We start from the raw sequence: 13,046 nt of genomic DNA, 5'->3' as shown, positions 1-13,046 counted from the left end.
TTCCCATCTGCTTTACTGTCTAAATATTCTCTCCAGTCATTCCTAGCTTTTCTTTTCACCTCACAATCAATATTGGAATACTTAGCATGCTCTTCCTAGTAATTTTCATTGCTTCCTTGAAAAATTTCAACTTGAGTATAAAAAAGTATGGAAAAAAAAAAAAAACCAATGCCAGTAAAAGGCAAAGCGCAGGAGTGGCTTAACCTTCCTTCATAAGGCCAAGGTTAAAAGTGTATTGCCTCTGACAGTCAGATGGTTGGGACTATCACCTCACTTACAGTGTTTGTCGTTATGTGACTAGCTTACAGTAATAACATTTGCTCATTCTAGCTCATGCTGAAAATCTTTGAATAAGGATAAAGTGAAACCTGGATGTATCTTAGTATCTGTTATACATAGTTAGTACTGAGATTTGTTTAGGTTCCAGTTTATTATTGATATGTAAGGAAGTGAATGCATCAAATTGCATTTATGAATAAATAAATTACAAATTAAGTAAGTGTTGATTCGTCTCCAGCGCCCAAATTCCCTTACACTATTTAAATTTTTCCCAGTATAACCTATTTAGCAATTCAAGTAACATACAAAAGATATATAATAATAGCTACACTACAACCAGTATAGAATGTCCTGTGTAGGACCCATTTTAGAGCAACATATTTTAGCAAACTTATTTAATGTGCTGTCAAACAAGTACACTTGAATAATTTTAATAATTGTTGTTTTCAAAGACAATTATTGATTTTTAATGTACAAACCAATAAATTGAGATTTTATTTAATTGAAAATTATTTGAAATAATAGATTCAATTGAATACCTTCCATCCTTATAGAAAAGGTGGTCCTTTTATAAATTTTCACAACTTGAGAATAAGAACCAAAAATGAAAAATTCGTAGGTAATTTGTATTTTTCCTAACTATACAAACCTTAGTTATTTAATATGGGTAATTACTTTCGGCGTAGCTGAAATGACGAGCCATTAGAATTTTAACGAGGGTTTACTACCCCACCGCTAGTTAGCGTGGGGTAGGAAGGGTAGCTTGCTACCTCCCCCCTCACACACACCTGTACTTGAGCTCACTTTGCTTAGAGGTAGGACTTCACGGGGGATAGGGCTGGCGGGCAAGTTTGATTAAATAGCTAAGGTTTGTATAGTTAGGAAAAATACAAATTACCTACGAATTTGTCATTTATTCCGTAACTGAAATACAAACTACGCTATTTAATATGGGTGACTCACCCCTTAGGAAGGGTGGCAAGTCCCAGCCAGTACTGGCTTTTGGCTTTGCCCGGGGACTCAGTATCTGAGTGTGACAGCACTCGACAATAAGGAGTCCCTGCACCTCGCTAGCACCTTGCTGCGCAAGGGCTGCGGCCTACATAAGCTGTGTGTGAAGGTATGAAGTGTGACTCGTCCTAGGAAGTTGATCTGCAGTCCTTTAGATGGAAACTTTAGGCTAGAACTCTCCCAATACCACCTCGTCAGGGTATTAGCTTAATACTAGGAACACAAGGAAACATGGTTTACCTGCAGTGGTTCAAGGTCAGCTGTGCAGAGAACCCAGGATGCTGCTTTCCTCAAGAGAGGGGAGGATGAAGAAAAGAATAAGGGCCAGACAAACCTTTTCATTCATGCAGACTAAGACCGGGTAACAATGCCCTCAACCTTCTGCAACTTGTCCATTAAGGAGCCTAAGGTTTATTTAAACCAGCTGTTGTGCAGCCACCACAGGGCCGATAGAGAACGTATCGAGCCTCCTGTGGGTCACGTCTTGCAGGTAGTGGGCTGTGAAGGTCGTCTGACGCTTCCATACCCCCGCTTGTAGAACCTGCGTCACTGAAAAGTTCTTCTTGAAGGCCAGGGACGTAGCTACGCCCGACATCATGTGCTCTAGGGCGACGTGAAGGAGGAGGGTCAGGATTCAGGGACAGATGATCACCCTACGAATCCATGCCGAGATGGTATTCATGGTAACCCTCCTCTTTGTTCTCCCAGTGCTCACAAACAATGCTTGCACTTGGGGACGAACTGCAGCCGTTCTTTTGAGATATAGCCTCAGACTCCTTACTGGACACAGTAGGAGATGGTCTGGGTCATCTGTTACAGAACGAAGACTCGAAATCCGAAAAGAGTAGAACCGAGGGTCCGGCACTCCCGGATACTGAGTCTTAGCAACAAATTCAGGGACGAATCTGAACGTTACCTCCCCCCATCCCCTTGAATGGGCGATGTCATACGAGAGACCATGAAGTCCACCGACTCGCTTGGCCGAGGCCAAAGCTAGTAGGAACACCGTCTTCCAAGTTAGGAGGGGATCTGAAGCCTGGTGAAGTGGTTCGTAGGGAGGACTCTTAAGAGACCTGAGAACTTGAACCACGTTCCATGGAGGAGCTCTCACTTCAGACTGAGGGCAGGTAAGTTCATAACTTCATATGAGTAGGGAAAGTTCCAGCGAGAAAGAAATGTCCACTCCTTTGAGCCTGAAGGCTAGACTTGAGGCTGAGCGATAGCTTTTCACTGCCGAGACTGAAAGGCACATTTCTTCCCGCAAATACACGAAGAACTCCGCTATTGCTGGAATAGTGGCATCAAGTGGAGAGATACCCCTTCCACGACACCAACCACAGAAAACTCGCCACTTTGCCTGGTAGACCCCTGCGGATGACCTTCGCAGGTGTCCAGACATCCTGTTTGCAACTTGTTGCGAAAATCCTCTCTCCACGAGGAGATGCTGGATAGTCTCCAGGCGTGAAGTCGTAGCGAAGCTACGGCTTTGTGAAAGATGTTGGCGTGTGGTTGTTTGAGTAGCTCGTGTCGTGGAGGGAGTTCTCTCGGAAGTTCCGTTAGGAGTTCCAGAAGGTCTGGAAACGGTTCCGCATGATGCCATAGCGGAGCTATAAGGGTCATCGAGAGATTGACCGATACTCTGGTCTTGTTGAGCACCCTCCTCATCAGACAGAACAGGGGAAAGGCGTACACGTCGATGTTGTCCCACCGTTGTTGGAAGGCATCTTGCCGCAGTGCCTTGGGATCCAGAACTGGGGAGCAGTACAGCAGGAGCTTGAAGTTCAGCGCTGTAGCGAACAGATCCACAGTCGGGGAACCCCACAAAGTCAGGACTTTGTTGGCTACTAGATGATCCAAAGACCACTCGGTACTCACTATCTGAGACGCTCTGCTCAGACTGTCGGCGAGCACATTCCTCTTGCCTGGAATGAAGCTAGCCGATAGTGGAATCGAGTGGACTTCGGTCCATCTCAGTATCTCTACTGCGAGATGGGATAGCTGCTTTGAAAAGGTACCTCCTTGCTTGTTGATGTAAGCCACTACTGTGGTGTTGTCGCTCATCACCACCACAGAGTGACCTGCCGGGTATTGTTGGAACTGTTGAAGGGCCAGGAATACAGCCTTCATTTCTAGCAGATTTATTTGGAGGCACTTTTCTGATTCTGACCACAGGCCTGAGGTCCTGTGGTGCAGAACGTGGGCCCCCTACCCTTTCTTTGAGGCGTCCGAAAACAGCATCAAATCCGGGGGGAGGACGAGAAGATTCACTCCCCTTCGTAGGTTCTCGTCTGTCACCCACCACTGAAGGTCTGTCTGTTCCGCAGGACCCATAGGGATCATGACGTCCGGGGAATCGTGACCCTGATACCACCGGGACTTGAGTCGCCATTGGAGAGATCTTATTCTGAGGCGACCGTTGGGAACTAGATGGGCCAAGGATGAGAGGTGACCGAGCAGACGTAACCACGATTGGGCTGAAAGCTCTTCTCGTCTAAGGAAAGGACTCGCGACCCTCTTCAGCCTTGCTATCCTGTCGTCTGATGGGAAGGCTTTGTGGAAATTGGTGTCTATGATCATGCCTAGATATACCAGTCTTTGAGTGGGAAGCAGAGAAGACTTCTCGAGATTTACCATGATCCCAGATCTTGGCAAAGTCCCAGAAGTTTGTCTCGGTGTCGAAGAAGGGCTGACTCCCGAGTCTGCTAGGATCAGCCAGTCGTCCAGATAACGGAGAAGACAGATGCCGATCCTGTGTGTCCACGACGATATTAGAGTGAATACTCTGGTGAAAACCTGTGGTGCTGTGGAGAGACCGAAACACAGCACCTTGAACTGATACACCTTGTTGTCTAGGCTGAATCTTAAGTACTTCCTTAAAGACGGATGGACTGGGATTTGGAAGTACGCATCCTTCAGGTCCAGTGTACACATGAAGTCGTGCGGTCTCACTGCAAGTCTGACCGTGTCTGCAGTCTCCATGCTGAACGGGGTCTGCTTGACAAACCTGTTCAGAGCAGAGAGGTTGATGACTGGTCTCCAGCCTCCAGACGCCTTCTTTACAAGAAAGAGTCGACTGAAGAAGCCTGGGGACCCATCGACTACCTCTTGGAGAGCGCCCTTCTTCAACATGGTCTCAACTTCTGCCCGAATGGCTTGCCCCCTTGCCGATCCCATGGCAAGGGAGCTCAACGACACTGGATTCGCTGTCAGGGGAGGTAGAGATGTTGTGAACGGGACGCGATATCCTTGACTGATTACGGAAATCGTCCAGGAATCGGCCCCGAGTTGCAGCCACCTGTTTGCGCAACTTTTTAGGCATCCCACCACTGGTGGACATGCAGGGGGACTGCCAATCCTAGCGTTTGCGGCCTCGGCCGCTCCCTCTAGGATTTTTTCCTCCCCTGGAGGACTTCCTGCCTTTCTTGTCCTTGGCAGGAAAGGGCTTAGACACCGTTGTCTTCGCTGCAGCTGCCGGTTTCGTAGTCTTGGTGGGACGTGGTTGCTGGGGTGCTGGAGGTTTATAGGGCTTCGATGTTAGAGTCCTATGTAGGAGAGAGTCCTGGTTGGACTTCCTCCACCTCTCAGCCGCCTGCTCCACGTCCTTAGGCTCGAACAAGTTCTTCCCCATGATGGAAGAATGTCTGAGCCAGCTGATCTTGGCACTGGGGACCTTTTGGTGGAATCTCTCAGACACCGCATCTCTACGTTTCAAGATGATATTAGCCCACAAGTTCGAGACTTGGTGGGCTAGAAACTCGATTGTACGAGTGCCTGAGAGTAAAAAGGTCTCCATGGCCTTCCTGGTACTCCCTTTGGACAAGTCCTCAGATCGTAACAGGATTCCCAGAGGCCCTAGCCAGATGTCCAGCCACGAAGTTGCCTGCATGGCACACTTCGCCACCTTCTCCTGGCTCAGGATCTCCGTTGCCGAGAACGAGACTTGCAGGTTGGTGAGTCTCTCTAGAGGGACTCCCCTGGTAAGCTCTTCCAAAGAGTGGTGTAGGGGAAGAGCTAAACAAGTCTCCTCCATGATGTCAAAGTACCTCCTCTGATGGACACGAGGAGGTGGGAGGAGTTTGTTACCGGCACTGGATCGGCTGGAGGAGGCAAGCTCGAAGAGCTGGCCTTCGACCTTGTCTCTGGCACTCTTAACCCCTTGAGACCAGGGCAAAGCTGCACTGGCCTTTGAGGGTTTTTGAGTACCAAAGACTCGATCTAAGACCGTGTCCTTGCCCTCACGAGGGGGAATCTCTGGATCCGCAAACCCATTGAGATTCCTCATAAGGGTCAGAAGCTGCCAGAACGCATGCTCTAATTCCTACAGCTCCCCTCCTGAAGGGCTAGCAGCGAAGTCTCCTGTCCCCAAAGGCTCTTCTTGGGGGGACTCGAGGACATTCTCTGAGGGCTTGGCTGCCTCTGGTCTAATCCTTGAGGATGACTTCGGCAAAGTCTTAGAGTCCTTCGACTCCCTCCCGGGAGGGATACAGGACTCCAACAGTGATGGTGGGAGACTCTTCTCCACCCCTACCCGAGAAGACTTTCCAGTGCGAGGTGGGGTTTCCCTCATAGGTGCGATGGGGGAATGCCTCACCTCGCGTGACTCCCCTGAGGACGGGAAATCTTTGTCCGAAGGGGAGGAAGAGAAAGTCTGGGGAGGTGAGGAGGCCTTCCTCAGACTTCCGAGGAGTCAGCTTCTCCCCTGTAGAAGTTACCACGTCAGATACCCCTCTCTACCTATTCAGGGGAGTAGAAGCTGCCAATGATTTGTGGCCCAGCTCAGAGAGAACAGGCTTAAAAGCCTGCATGACAGCTCTGACGAGGGACTCAAACCAAGGCTGCTGACTAACAGCTGCACTGTCAGAAACTCCCTCAGGAGGGAAGGGGATCGTTCGATCCCTTGGAGGAGTTACCAAAGGAGGGTTTCCCTGAAAAGAAGAAGGAGAAAAGTCCCTGGACCTATCCAGAATCTCCCCTCCCTCCGGCGAGCGCGCTGTTCTGCGCTTGGGGGGGGGGGACGCGACGATGATGACCTGGCCGCGCGTTGTCCTCCAGCCTCACGCGTGGGATAGCGCTGGCGCGATGGGATTTGCCCTGGGTTGCGCGCGCGCGGACACGCAAGGACGAGGGCGCGTGGGCGGGCGTGGGTGCGCGGGCGAGCGATGGCGCGCAGGGGCACGGGCTGGAGATGGTAGAGGGCCTGCAGAAGGCTGGATGAGCGCTCATGCACGCAAAGGAGATTGTTCGCGCGCACGCGGGCGCGCAGGATCCAGCCGAAGAGCCTGTGAGGGCGATAACGGGCGCGCGCGCGCAGGAGATATATCCCTTGCGCGCGGGCGCGCATGAGAGTGCACATCTGGCTGTGATGGTGGGCGCGCAGGGTGCGTGTGCTCAATCTCGTGGGCGCGCGTTGGAGACTGCGCGCAGGTGAAGGCAATCGATGGCGCGTTGGTGAGCGCTGGCGAGCAGGGAAAGAGGCTACCTTCCCCATTGCGCCCAGATCAGAAGATCATGGGGGCGCAGGAGATCGTTGGCACGCAGGCGAGCACTGGCACATAGGCGAGCGCTGGCGAGCAGGAGAACATGGGCGCGCAGGAGAACATGGGCGCGCAGGAGAACATGGGCGCGCAGTAGCGTGCTGGCGAGCTATAACAGGAACATCAGCAGGTGAGCGCTTGTGCGCAGGTAATCGTTGGCTCGCAGGGGATACCTGTCGCGGAAGGGACTTATGCACAAATTTGTGCAAAAGCCCTTTATGCCCCGAAGGGACCGTTGCCCGTTTTACAACGGGTGAGTTGGCGCCCACAGCGCGTCAGCAGGTCGGCGTGCCCCTTGTAAGCACGACCTTCCACCGAAGGAGATAGCGAACGATCTGCGGAGAGGTCCAGAGATGTAGCAGGTAGAGTCGGTGAACGACGGCGAGGTTTCCCAGCGGCGGACTGCGGTGATGATGAATCGAAGAGGTGCCTCCTAACACCCTTGTGAGGTGAAGGAAGGCAGGCTTTACTCCTTATACGCCCTCTGGGAGACGTGGGGTCAGTGGGCTGACCATCAGCAGTCCTCCGAAGAGGAGTCTCTGTGAGTGAACTCCCCCGAGGGGGAGAATCACCGGCAGGAGAGACCATTGGACTTAGTTCCTCCCTCGAAAGATGTTCGGAGGGGGGAACTAAGCCTTCAGCTACATTGGCAACATCAGAAGCAGAGGTTTGATACAACTCATCGGAAGCCTCTGCCTCAACAACATCGACGATAGACAGAGGATCAACCTCTGCTACCGTCGGCGATTGTTTGACAGCTGCCCCCAACCTGATCATGTCAAACAAGGCTTCCTTGGAAGGTGAACCCTCAAGCCCCAAGGAAGCCTGAAGCTGCAATAAATCATTATTAGACACAGGTACATTAAAATCCTCCCCCGGGGGAAGAGGAAGAGCTGCCTCGCTATGGGAGGCAACTCCCTCTCCCAAACCCCGAGATCGGTCAACAGAACTACGGCTACGCTACCACTCGACTGTCTCTCAGAAGAAACCGATCGAGTGGGAGCTTCGGAGGAGGTTTGGGCCACGGAAGAAGAGCCCTTGGGATTTTCTCCTTTCAAAGAAACCTTCGAAGGAGAAATATCCCGTCTGGACTTCTTCTTCCGGCGGCGAGAAAACCTCTCCCACTGGGAGGTAGACCACTCCTTACACTCACCACACACATTATTCTTACCACACCGTTGGCCCCTACAGTAAGGACACAAGGTGTGGAGGTCTGTTTCGACCGATGACATATACGTGCCACAAGGGCGGTCAGGTAATCCAGGACACTTATGCATCGCAGAGGCCAACTTCACACACACTATGTCAAAGGAAAAGCAAAATACAGATTAGCAATGGCTGTCAAAGAAGGCGAGGGTAACAGCGGACACGTCCGACCACCACCCGAGCCGAGAGCAAAGTGAGCTCAAGCACAGGTGTGTGTGAGGGGGGGGAGGTAGCAAGCTACCCTCCCTACACCCCGCTAACTAGCGGTGGGGTAGTAAACCCTCGTTAAAATTCTAATGGCTCGTCATTTCAGCTACGCCAAAAGTAATTACCCATATTACATAGCGTGGTTTTTATTTCAGTTACGGAACAAATCAAAACTTTACCTAATAACATTTAGTTGTTAATTATTTTCACTTGGTGATTATTAGGAGAAGCAATCACTTGACCCAATCCTTAAAGATTGAATACTATTTCAACTAGATCAACAAAATCTTAGCAAATTCTTTTCAACATATTACTCTTCCTTATCATACACAATCTTTCAAGATATGGATCACAATTTACTATTTATTAGACCAGTAAACTAAATTTTATTTAATTAATTTGTAACATCCATATTATATAACACTGTATAACCTAAATGCAGCTTCATCTTTGGTAAAGTTCAAGAAAACAAGTGACATACTATTCTTTTTCACTTACCCTATTGTGCAGTAACAGATCCCAATCTGATGATGTAGAAAATAAATTCACTGTTCAAGTTGTGTCGCAATAGATTTGACAGAAGACATTCACCAAAATCACCTGTGAAACGATAGATTATTAGTAGAGTTGTTTGACACTATTCCTAAACCTAAATAAAGCAATTGTTATCATCATTCATTATTACATACTAAGCTACAACTCTAGTTGGAAAAGCAGGGTGCTATAAAGCCAAGACCTCCAACAGGGAAAAATAGTCCAGGGAGGAAAGGAAATAAAGAAAAAAAAAACTACAAGAAAAGTAATGAACAATATAAAACATTTTAAGAACATTAACAACATTAAAATAAATCTTTTATATATAAACTATAGATAGAGACTTGTCAGCCTGTTTAACAAAAATGACAAATTCGGAGATAATTTGGATTTTTCCATAACTAATACAAACCTGGAGTTATTTATGTGGATATTCTTTCAGCGGCACCTGGAGGTAGCCATTAGACTTTAAATGTAAGGTGGCAACCCTGCCTAACTGCTTAGCGGGTAAACAGGGGGTGGCTGGGGGGTACCCAGCTGCCTCTATATATACCCTCACAGCTGTGAGATAACTTTTTATTGCAGGCAGGACTTCTGAGGGACAGGTAATGGCGGGCCAATTTATATAAATAACTCCAGGTTTGTATTAGTTAGGGAAGTGTAGGTCTTTCACTGGAGGTGGAAGACGCAGAAGGGCAAGAGGAAGGTGTTGGACCCGCACTTGCTCATGATCCCGACACCTCTAAAAGTTCAATGATTTGCTCATGAAATCGTGAGATTCACACGCAAACTGGCAAACTTCAGGCGTCAACAGATGCGTTTTGCGAACAGAAGTTCTTGCAATAGCACCACTATGAGCCACAGAGGAAGAGGAAGGTCTAACGACTTCCTGCTCCCTCAGAGAAGCACCTACGTCCGACGAAGTCAGTAGAGACCTCTGAGTAGGGACTACTCTCAACAGAGAACGAGCTGCATCAGGACGCGTCTCCAAGTGTCGCGTAGGCGAGTGCTTAGCTAAAACTCCCCAGGCTGTGAAATGCACTGAGGGTTTAGCTGGAAGCCTGCCTGAGGAGTGGTCGAGCTCATCATCAAGTCTGGTCCGATGTCGTTCGGAAGGTTTGGTTGAGGGATTACGCGCTGATGGACTGCGCATACGCCTACCTCTACCTCTAGACGAGGAACGTCTACACCTTGATCGCGAACAAGCGGTTTGTGAACGTGAGCATCTAATTCTCGTTCTGGAACAGCATGAACATTGCGAGTGCCTATCTCGCAAACGCGAGTGTCAAGTCTCGTGAACGCCCACGTCGTTCTTGTGAACGGTACCCTCGGGAGCGTGAACGCTGCCCTTGTGATTGAGCGTCGTCTTTGCAAGTGCGAGTACCCTCCTTGTGATCTAGATCTGGACGATCTAGAACGTGAGCGTCTGGACCTAGGTCTAAATCTGTCTGATCGTGAAGATCGCGAGACTCGTCCTCGTGAAGAGGAACGCCTCCTAGAAGAGCGTTGAGACCTACGGTCTTGTGAGCGCAAAGCTCTAGAGCATGAGCGTCTTCTAGGCAAAGAACGCTCTGATCGTGATGACCTACAATCATTACAATCTTCCAATCATTGCGAATGACGATCAGGGAAGAAGTTCCAGAAGGGCGAGGCGAAGGCAATGCTTGTCCCTTAGAACTGGTGAAGGAAGGCACGCTGATCCCTAAAAGACCATCACCTGAAGCCTGAGGGTTCCTGTAGGAAGAATCAGAGGGTTTATCTTATCATTCACTCTTCCCTGCACTTGTGTTTTCCATGCCAGCAAACGCTCTATCATGTTTGAATTTTTGTGACGTTCTTCCTCAAAGTTGCTATAATCAATATAACCTCGATGATTGTTTAATAAATTTTAGTTGCATTTACCTCGCCTCTCGGTTATCACCTATTGGCTTGCGTTCGCGTGTGCAAGCTGCTTTGTTTTTTATTTATAATGTAATCATTACCTGGCCTTTTTAACCAATTACAGGACAAACTTCCAAATATTTATGCACAAGTTCCCAGATATTGTTCTACAACAGCCATTTTCTTCTACCCTTCCCTTCAGTTTCAACTTTACTACCATCATAAAAAGATGTCTCTAAGAGGGAGGTATAATCTATTTCGTAATTTAGTGGAATCTAATTTATGTCAGCAATTGATTATGATGAAAACACACACTGTTCAGTGTATAGCTTTTACTCATGTCAAAGAAAAACTATCCTAGAAATAGTCACCCACGGGGCTGGCGTGCGCAGCACATCCATGTACTGCTTTGCGAGTGTACCGAGCCACAGCGGAGCAGAAACCATTAGAAGGACGTGAAGTGAATCATAGAAAATTTTGATACTTTAATCTTCATCCACTTACATGAACCATATGTTTTTCCATCTGGCAATCTTGTATTTACTTTGCATTTCTGACCATTATTACTGCTGCAAATCACTAATTTTTGGTATTTCCTGACCCACAAAACCCTGTCTCCAACTGATGCCCCCCATAATTGTCTTTATATAACTTACTTTGCTTTAAGGGCTGTTTTTCTGGTCCTATACAGCAGGGGAATCCTACTCTCTACAGGACCTCCACAGTCATTTTATCATATCCGTTTGAAAGCATTCAACATTTCACATCGCATATTGCTTGTTTACTGTTAAATCGTCACGATTGAAGCACTCACAGAATAAGGAAGTCTAAAGATTCCTCTTGAAAGCATTAATATCTTCAATCATTCGGATGTGTCATGGGAGCTTAGTGTAGAGTCTCGTGGGTGCATATTTAAAGACTCTAGAGCCTACAGTAGACATATATCTAGGTTCCAATAGTTTGAAACTCAAACGGGTGGTTTGCCCCCAATAAACACGGTACCAAATGGGTAAAATCATAGAACAGCAAGGAACAACATTTCTAATGAGAAAGACAGCCTTTACGTGATGGTGGTCAAGTTGAAACTGAAGGCAAAGGTGATAAAAAATTGGCTGTTGTAGAACAACATCTGGGAACTTAGGAAGAAGTACTTGTAAGCTGTTAATTGGTTTAAAAAATCACCTGACAAATACGTCATCGTAAATACACAGAAAGTTCCCAAAACCACGAGAAAAAACGCATGCGCAATAAGTCCCCTTCAGTCTCTCAGATGTAAACAATGGACTTAAGTGAAAAACATACTTCACATTTTAATATACCAATACGTAAGTTATTATGCCCCAGCCCCTATTAAACATATAGGTAAAAAATACCAAACTAGCCGGCACGCGTCCATTTCTTATAGCGAATTTTCTACTGCAAAGATTCTGTAAAGATTGCCAAGAAAAAAAAAAGACCATGTCAATCATAAGGTAAGGAGTTATTTGTGATTTACTTTTTCATAATATAAGGGTTTATTTATGATTTACTTTATCATAATATAAGGATTTATTTGTGATTTACTTTTAGGGGTTATATGCCGTATAGAAAAACGTAAATATATATTAATCTCTAGCCAAATACATGAATCATATATTTTTCCTACTCGCTATCTTATGTTTTATGGATTTCTGACCATGATTAATGCGGCAAACCACCCATTCATGAGTTTTAGGACCCCCTTAAATAAAGATAATTTGGGGGGACCTCAGTGGGAAGCCAGGGTTATTTGGGTGGGGAAATGAAACGAGTGATTTGTAGCAATAATAATGGTCAAATTAGGGGTGCATGTATGATAGCGGCCACCTGTATGTATTATTATGTCAAAGAATACGAAGTGTAAAGGGGGGGGGGATGCAGGGGGCGTTAGCAATTTCCCCCCCCCCCGGGTTAGATAAGTAGGTAAGGACACGGCTTGTAGGTTAGGTTAGGGGGAAAAGTTTGTTGGTTGATGTCCATTTTTAATCGAGGCGATAGGAACTGGCCGCTGATATACACAGGTCCCCCTAATTATTTTATTAGTAAAGTTTTCCAATGTAGCTCTACAATAATACCTTATCTAATTGGTCTTATGTTCAGGCAGGCACACTATGTTTTCCTACATCCTTAAACCCCTGGCCTAGTATTTCAGTGTAATAATACCGCCATGACACTTACAGTCTTACCTTGTGACACTTAACACCTTTTGGCAACACTGAATGTTCACGCAGAAACCTATTAAGTAGTTTCGGCGTTCCATGGTATTGTCAATTGGACAGTCAATAATCTTAAAATATAAGAAGCAGCAACCATTGAACGTCTGTAAAACAGTACTATTACATACAATAGCATACTTGCCAGTGAGATACGAACTTA

The 13,046-nt window shown here is 47.2% G+C and overlaps 1 long non-coding RNA gene across 4 annotated transcripts in view; it reads right to left on the bottom strand.

The window, feature by feature from the left end:
• Window positions 1–13,046, bottom strand: part of LOC137618187 (uncharacterized) — a 44,692-nt gene extending 31,646 nt beyond the window's left edge. The window contains exons 1-2 of one of the 4 annotated variants that reach the window (XR_011039746.1): window positions 13,015–13,046; window positions 8,736–8,837 (exon numbers count right to left, since the gene is read on the bottom strand). This is a non-coding gene — a long non-coding RNA (uncharacterized lncRNA). The other 3 variants (XR_011039743.1, XR_011039744.1, XR_011039745.1) reach the window with 3 other exon arrangements.

The sequence above is a fragment of the Palaemon carinicauda genome, chromosome 24, assembly GCF_036898095.1.
Source record: "Palaemon carinicauda isolate YSFRI2023 chromosome 24, ASM3689809v2, whole genome shotgun sequence".
In the NCBI taxonomy this organism is placed as follows: Eukaryota; Metazoa; Arthropoda; class Malacostraca; order Decapoda; family Palaemonidae; genus Palaemon; species Palaemon carinicauda.
Note: the sequence above shows the minus strand (reverse complement) of the source record. Positions and strands in the feature narration are given on the sequence as shown.